The sequence below is a fragment of the Amphibalanus amphitrite genome, unplaced genomic scaffold, assembly GCF_019059575.1.
Source record: "Amphibalanus amphitrite isolate SeventyFive unplaced genomic scaffold, NRLGWU_Aamphi_draft 000625F_arrow, whole genome shotgun sequence".
Taxonomy (NCBI): Eukaryota; Metazoa; Arthropoda; class Thecostraca; order Balanomorpha; family Balanidae; genus Amphibalanus; species Amphibalanus amphitrite.
This window is the reverse complement of record NW_024882119.1, coordinates 119,781-128,259: the sequence shown is the minus strand read 5'-3', so window position 1 is coordinate 128,259 and position 8,479 is coordinate 119,781. Positions and strand designations below refer to the sequence as shown.

Sequence of the window (8,479 nt, the reverse complement as noted above, 5' to 3'; positions counted from 1 at the left end):
TGGCCTCAAAAAGGAATGCATTCCCATTCTTCAGCCAATAACAAATTGCTCCGAACACGTCGCGGTGCCATGCAGCGAGCTGACGGAGCCGGCAAGGCAGTCAGACTCGGAAAACCTCACAATACGTGCAGCGACCCGGTCCCGACCGACCCTCGTCCCAGAGTGGGCCTCCGCCGCCTCTTCGACCCCGGTCGGCTGGTGGTCACGTGACCTTTGGGATCACCAATCAGCGGCGCGGCGGGGCCGAGCGCCCGCCGGGTAGGCTGCGCCGCAGCGCTCCCCGCTGCGGCAGCGGCGATCAGGCAAGTCAGGTCATAACCTGACTTGGAAGGTCAACTAATGACCCAGGACCTTGCAATTGGATATCATCGGGTTCCTCTTGTTACCGGCAGCACGCTCCTTTTCCCGCAAAACTATGGCTCGATCAGGAGCCGAACGGCTGGTGGGGGGGGGGGGGGGCATGCCTGTCACCACAAAAACTATGTGTTGGTGCAGTGTAGGTATATTTCTTTCTGCATGACTAATTAATGTCCTGCGGTCAAAGCTGACGATTGCGGCCAAACCGAACACATTGTGCTGAATGTGATGAAAGCTGACGAAATGTTACTGAGGGAGCTTTGCAAGGGTAATTGACCTTTTTTTGCAACGCCTTAGGTTTACTGAGTTGTTTGGCTAAAAAATGTCAACATTGGGAAAGTGACCTTTGATGACATCTGGTGACCTGAGCTTTTACAGGATGCTAAACTGGCCAAATCAGGCGAATCACATAGCGAGAAGCAAAATCATAAGTTCGTGAAAAATCACACAAAGACAGCTACTGGATTATTTTTAGATCGTGAAAATAGTCATGTCTCCTGAGGTCACCGAAGGTGAACTTTCAGAATTTACCCTATTAGTGGCAGGGGGTTGTTTCCATCCACCCCTCAGGCTTTTCGCGAATATCTCCAAACGGCTGAAGCTAAGATAGGTACCGAAAGTTTCTGACTTTTCCTAAAACTAAACTGCAGGCACATTCCTGGAAATTTTCAAGCTGATATCTGTAACAGGGGCGGTTCCAAGCCATCGGAACTCGGGAGGTCCTATTCGTAAAGTGAGTTTTGGATGAACATCATCGAGACTGATGAATTATGACTGCACCAGTTTTGCGAACAGCGACTGAAACGTATCATGTGATAACATATTCACAGTGCTTGTCCATATTAGTCATCCAATGTTATTATTAGTCATTCAAATGTTTGCCGCCTGCTGCCCTTGAGCTAACAAAATAAATGTCACATGTGCGCCACGACTATTAGAGGTGCTACCATATTTTAGTTTGAACTTAAGACTTGTTTATTCCGACTGCACGTAGAAGGTTATCTAGTAGTTATACTAGAAATTCCTACCAAACTTCGTCCTACCCTTTTCTCAATGCACACATGGTGATTGGTGAAAACCATCAAAACTGACGAAATCAATATAAGATTAAACGTTGATGGGCTCTAGTGATATTTGATAAGTGACTCAGTTAACTGGTATAAAAGTCATCGGAAACTTGTATGTTAAAGGGACCCTCCCACCACGGTATATAGAGAACTAGGTAAAACCGGTTCGAAATTACAACACTAAGGTATTTTGACCACTATTTTCAGCTGACCTTTTAAGTCTAAAAAAGAGAACTAAGCAGCAGATTTCAATGAGTTTTATAGTTTGTATATATATTTTTGATTTATGATCACAGAGCACGTCATGTATGAACCTGTGAAGCATTAACGAAAATAAATTGTTGGCTATCTCCGCCATTTCAAAAATTATATATCTTAAAATGCAAAGATTGTTCATGGACGAAATTAATTTTTCACAATCAAAAATTAAAATTAAAGGATACAAAGTAATATCAAAGGCCGACACTCTTTCATTTAATTTCGAAATTATTATGGTTCTGAGCTGTTCAGCCTTCCGGACCTGCCAATGCTCCACCCTGAATTGTCGAGTAATTTCAGTGATGTGGGGTTTAAAATATGGTCAACAAATATCAAAATTGAAATACCTTTCAGATTATGTGTGTTTTGTTGGCTTTTAAACATTTGAAAGTTTGAAACTGTATTTAGTTGATGTTGAAGACACAACCGCCATTGGTGTCCTTGGTCACCCTGTCCCACTAAATGTAATATTTTTTGAAAACAAGACCGAGTCGGCATCTAAATGAATCACTAAAATAATAAGAAATACTCACAGTATAACATATCAAAATATCAAAGCTCATCTAAATCGGGAAATTTGGCAATTGGCTTCCGAATATGAAACTTAGTTTTTTTAGAAACTGAACAGTCCTGAACAAAACAACAATATTTGGTAAAGCTGTCGAAGGTTGGCGTGCAAAAGGACTTCTTTGAAATTAAAATTCAATTTTCTTTCCATATATGCATGTTTTGTTGCAGTTTTCATGTTGTAAGCTACATTTTTCTGGTCTGGAATGTATTAGCGTCCTTCCTGCTAAAGATCTCACTGTAACATTCAATAGAATATTACTAAAAAACAAGACCGAGTCGGCATCTATTGAAGTCACGATATTTAAGCAAATTAAATTCTCTATCTGATTAGATAACTTTTAAAACCAATATAAATCGGGAACTCGTAGAATTTGGTGTTGAACCCTGCGGGCCATGATTTACAGCCACAAGTTGCGTACTGTAAATGCTGCTAATATACGTTTGTCGCTAGCAGACGCACGACGTTGCATTCGATTGGCTAAGCGACGTTTTATTTGCTGACAGAGAACACTTTTTAGTTTCAACATGTTTTCTGACTTTGTTTTTGTTGATATTGGTTTATGGGAAACGGAAGTTAATGCATAGGTAATTTTAAAACCTGTTTTTTCATCGTGGGAGATTATCAGTGACCGGTTTGGGTTGGGTGATTTTGTGTTTTAGCTTCTTATCTGTGATATTCAAATAGCTGGGAATGACTCAAGTTGGCCTCTAGAGCGGTGAGGTCTGAGACAAAAAGAACCATGAAAAAATGTATCAAGCAAGGCTATGTAAATTGTAAACCATGTTAAGTATATTCTTCATTAATGATTATAAATGTTATTTATATACACTGTGATAAATGTTTTGTCTCACAGGGAAGACGTCTTGGTATCGGTTAAGCGAACATAGCACGAGCTGCCATTTGGGCGGGAATGCGTATTACCTACAACCTGATCAAAAGGACCATGAAAAAATGTATCAAGCAAGGCTATGTAAATTGTAAACCATATTAAGTATATTTTTCATTAATGATTATAAATGTTTTGTCTCGCAGGGAAGATGTCTTGGTATCGGTTGGGCGAACATAGCACGAGCTGCCATTTGGGCGGGAATGCGTATTAACCTACAACCTTGAACCTGTTATTGGCTACGCGCCCTAATCCACGAAGAAGAAGAAAGAAGCTTGTGCTACGTCTGCCTTATCATTACCAACGTCTTCAGTGAAACACTTTCAGCAGTGCAGATGAGAAAAATTAATTGAGCAAATATAATGTCGTAGGTACATATCACATATAAACCAGGTTACCATCAACATGTCGGGTGTAACAGGCGGATTGCGCTGAAATTTCAGCACAGTGTCCAGAGTAATGGTGAAACTTCAGTTTTTTTTTTTTACATTTAAGATTATAAAGAAACACAATTTTGATGAAGAGTAACCAATGAATTTGAACAGTGAACACTAGAGTAACTAATTCAACTATTTGTTGTTATGCAGACTGCCCGTCAGCGGACGGAGGCCAACCGACGGACGCCGGCTCAAAGGCCAACAGTGGCCCGCCCGCCAGCCGACACCGGCCCGCCGGCCGACGGTGGCTCGTCGACCGACACCGGCCCGTCGGCCGACTACGGCCCTCCGGCTGATGGTGGCCCGCCAGCCGACGGAGGTCCGCCGGCCATTCGTGGCACGCCCGCCGACGGCAGCTCGACTACACGTCCTGGCTATGTCACCCCCAAGATCACTTCGCCCCCCCCCCCCCCAAGTCCCTAGGTGAGTGGCTGGAGAGTGGAGAGAACTTTGTGTGTTGCCGGGACGGGATGCCTGCTAATGCAGGTGCCGTTGCAGGGATCGTGACGTATGATGGGTCTCAGACTCGGGCTACGACTTTTGAGTGATAAACGTATAAACAGGCTAGTGTATTGCAATTACGGCGAAGTGTGCGACAGGAAACGATATGAGCTATGAGTTGTCGTCGCCGTGGCGGAAATTTGACGACCGTAGCACTAGCAACCTGTGACGTCGCCGTGACTGCTAATTGACGATCGCATTGGCTCGTGTGTAACAGTGTGCCTGGTATGTGACGGCCGCCGTGACTGTTTATATAACGGCCGTCGCGACCGAAACGGGACGGTCGTCGTGAGACCTGACGTGTCGCGACTCGCTGTGTCACAGGTCACCAGTTGCGGGCGCTTCATCTGACGGTGTCGTCCGACGGCTCCACGGTGACCAGCGCCGCCACTGCGGAAACCATCGGACCCCGAAAATGCTGCTAGCCGTGCACGAACAAAAGGCGCCAGGCACCCAGGACCAGCGCTCTGCTCCGAGGCGGTATCTAAAGAAGGCCGCATAGTGCACTTGCTGTGCTAAGGCATAGTGCGCGCTGACTGATAGGAACAAATGACGGTCAGTTATCAGATCTCAGTATGGAACTCAAGATGGTCGGAGCCGACCTGGCCCGGTGGATGGTGTGCCAGGGTTGATTAAGTGTCGAAAGGAGTGAGACGCCCAGATATGTGAAGGATACGTCGATACGAGCCCCGGCTTCGACTCCCCGTCCCAAAACGATGTTGACTGTGATTGGAGTTTGGTATCTTTACGGATCCCCCCCTCCCCCACCCCTGAATTTGTGCTATGTAATAGGACGATAATATGTCGTGGTCTCATTCTGGCTCGATATGGTAATAGGTACTTAATTGGACAGATGTTGATGGTATTGGTGGTGGATGTAAATGACAGGTTTGGCGAGCGCGAACTAGTAATCGTGAGTGCACTAGCTGCAATCAGTCGCGCGCTTATTGCTGAGCACCTGTGAGCAAGAAAATGGTATGAAAGTGGTAGTTCGTCGTGAAATCTGTGTACTTTTGGATTAAGTTTTCAGAACGGAAGTGTATTTTTGCCGTGTCCACTGCAGCTCTGGAACAGAAACATAGAGATCGGCTGTGTGCTGTAGCAGGGGCAAGTAGTCCGTGCCAAAAAATCAAAGGTGATATGTGAATTTAAGTGAATATACCTCGCTTTATTTTCAATTTTATTATAACAGAACAAATGCGTCGACTGCTGATTACCCTCGGCTCCCAACAATAACGTTTGCAATACTGGAAAGTACATAGACAATAGATACCCTTGCGACCGACTGGCGCGATCCGAGAATCTCTCTCACTGTTTTTGCGGACCTACACACGAAAACACGGCCGAATAGCTATGAGCGAGAGCACGGAACGATGCTGGTGACTGACGGACCAGCGAAAATAGAGCTCCCGTCTACGCGCGGAACAGCGCTGATTGGCGCGGCTCACAGACTCCATTGGCTCATCAGAGTTCAGACTGTTAACGGTTGTTGCTCCTCCCTCCCCTCCCCGAGAGGGCGTAGCCAAGTAGCTTAGTTGTGTGCGCAGCTGGCGGCCACCGCCCAGTCGTCTTTTTGCATCTGTGTAACCGTTGAGTGGATGGTATCCAGACGAGCTAGGCGTCGGCGTCGCCCATCCAGCGGTCGGGCACGGGGCAGCGCAGGTGGACGGCCGCGGATGGTCCGCCACCGATCTCGGCACACTCTGCAGAGTGCGGCCGGACGCTCCACGGAGTTGCATATTGTCGATAGGCCGTATGGTGTCGTTGTCGTAATTATAAAAGCGTAAGTAGAAGGCTGAAGCAAGATAGAATGCTATCGTTTTCGAGCTTTGTTACACATAATTAGTACATAGGTATTGGCCGTTTCTTTACAAATAGTATCGCAAAGCACAGCTTTATGTGCTGGTAACGATATGTGCGCGTTGGTTGCGGCGGTAATCGTCGAAGAAATATATAATTTATGAAAGTTTCTTGATCACTGAATGATAAACATGGCAATGTTTGCCTGTTGTGAAGGAGACTCCTATACTGCCGCTCTATCGTCCGGAATTATTCGTGTCTGATAACGGCGATTCCGCCACTCTATCAGCTGATTTTTGTTTCCGAGTCACGTGACCAACCGGTGTCTCCCTGCCTCCCACCTTCAAAAAAGTTAATGAATTGGCATGAAAGTGATGTCCCTTGGTTCAGAAAGAGCGAAAACGAATATCTACCAAATTTCACCGAAAAATATTCACTGGTTTTCAAGATATTAGGCTTTTACTTTTGTTTACTTTTTGGGATCTCCCCTGTTACTAGCGACTTTATTTGGAAGCAATAATTTGGCAGCCTTAAAGTGCGGCAGACGTTGCGCGCAAAGCAGCGTATACCACCACGTGTTAACGATGGTTTTAGTCTAAGATTTAAAAATCGTTAGATCTCCGCTGACGTCACAAATTCTAAGGGGGCATTCCAATGCATTAGCCCCTTAGAATCCGAAAACTGCAAGTTTGAAATTCCATATCTTCGAATTAAAGCATTTTTCGATGTTGTGAGTGCCCAAACCGGTATTTGCAGGCCATGGCCACCAATTTGGCTATCTCAACTCAAAACTAATGTTAAGGTGGGAGTGTCCCTTTAAAATCAAACACGGTGCCTATCGCAGCCTAACCCTCAGTATTTAGCTGGGCACTGCACTTACACTGTACAGGCAATATTTTGTGGTCTTTTTGGGAACAGAACACCACCCGACCTCGTGTCTCTGTTTTTGCGGCACACCTGTGTCGTGTGTATGTCATTGTTAGCGGGCGCCCGCACCGGTCGTCCGCCGTGCCTCTGTGCCGGTGTCGTCCATCTGTCCGGCTCCCACAGGTGCTGCCCGTATCAGGTGTCGGCCACGACGCCGCCAGCCGACGCGCCCGGCGGCTGCGTCCGGCCGTCGGGCGCGGAACAGGATCAATACGGAACGCCTGCCGTCGGCGCCGACAGCCCTCCCTCCCTCCGCTGTCCCCACTCCGCGCCCCGTGCGCCGTCACCGACGATGCTGACGCCACTGGAACACCTCTCCGCCGCCGCCGCCGCCGCCGTCGGGCGTCGGCGTTGTCGTCGCATTCGTTACTGTCGTTGGTAGCGGTGGTGGCGGCGGCGGCGGGGTCACATTCTGCTAGCCACAGAATCGTCGGAGACTAGTCAGTCGGTGGGACTGCGGTCGATTGGTGGAAGCTAGAATACAGAATATCTGAGTCAGTTTTGCGAGGTGGGGGACTGTTTCCGTTCCTGCAGGCGTTAGTCAGATATTATAGTCCCACGCAGGACATCTGGGGGTCTTCCCTTTCTCCGGACTGGAGATGACGCGAGAGACTCATCGAAAGATCGCACTACAACTGGGAAGGCGTCGGCGTGCCAGGGAAGATTATTCATCAACCTTGATCAGGGGAAATGAGTCATCTGAAACTGAGAGTTCCCATTCTTCTTCAAATGCCTTCGTGTCTGCCAGTGTTATCTCCATGTCTCTGGCCTATAGGTTATCATGTGTGATTACCCACAAGCAGAGGTCGGTCCACCAATCGCTTCTTCAGGCGAGAGAAAGAAGGACAAAGGGTAGAATGAGGACACATTTTCGCCGCCCTATCATGGCAAAGGTCAATCTGTCCATCGCGGCTCCTGCCTCGGCTCTCTCTCGAGTCTCTCCACGCGATAAAAGCTCAGTTCACTTCCTGTTCATTTTCCGAGTCATAGGACTGTCCAATGTCCATCAAACATACCGTCCTCTTGAGTCATAGGGCTGTCTAATGTCCGTCAATAATCTCTTTCGAGTCATAGGACTGACATCAACAACGCAGCCCCCCCCCCTTCCTTCGAGCCAAAGGGAAGTTCAATGCCTGTGGGTGTAGTGTGCATCGCTGCCGTATCTATCCCCTTTTCAGAGAGTCATAGGACAGCCCAATATTCATCCAACGCTGCCCTATCCGCTCCCTCCCCGAGTCAAAGGGCATCCCAATATCCCATTATAACCGCAGTCGTTCCACTCCCGGAATGGACGATCGACTGGGGCGCTAATGGACGACCGACTGCGCCACTATCGGCCAACACTGCGCCGGTTTTTGTCTCTGCAGCGCCGACATCTTGTCCCGTCGGCCAGGATTTGCGGCCGGATGAAAAGGGTTTGATAGTGAATGGTGACGCAGCAGGCATTCGCAACGAGATTATCAGTCGGGCGTTTTGTTGCAGAGGCCGCTTATGAAAGGATTAAAGCAGGGGCGTCGTTTTGTATAGGCCTGGTAGGGCCCGAGCCCTAACAATGTTTATTTGGGCCCTACCAATGTTCGCTGAGCCCTACCAATCTTTTGTCACTTATCAGTTGGCAAAAAAAAAATATAAATAAACAGATAAGCAAATAAGCATATACCTATGTGTGTACAGT

General features: G+C 47.4%; 1 long non-coding RNA gene across 3 annotated transcripts; it reads left to right on the top strand.

Annotated features, from left to right (window-relative positions):
- The first annotated feature begins 2,081 nt into the window (after window positions 1-2,081).
- On the top strand, window positions 2,082-5,255 carry LOC122363530. Of its 3 annotated transcripts, none has more exons than XR_006253384.1 (3): window positions 2,297-2,837; window positions 3,727-3,999; window positions 4,402-5,255. It is a non-coding gene; the product is annotated as an uncharacterized LOC122363530 (long non-coding RNA). The 3 variants fall into 3 exon arrangements; XR_006253385.1 differs by having other exon boundaries at window positions 2,802-2,837; window positions 3,286-3,999; XR_006253383.1 differs by having other exon boundaries at window positions 2,082-3,999.
- The last annotated feature ends 3,224 nt before the right edge of the window (window positions 5,256-8,479 follow it).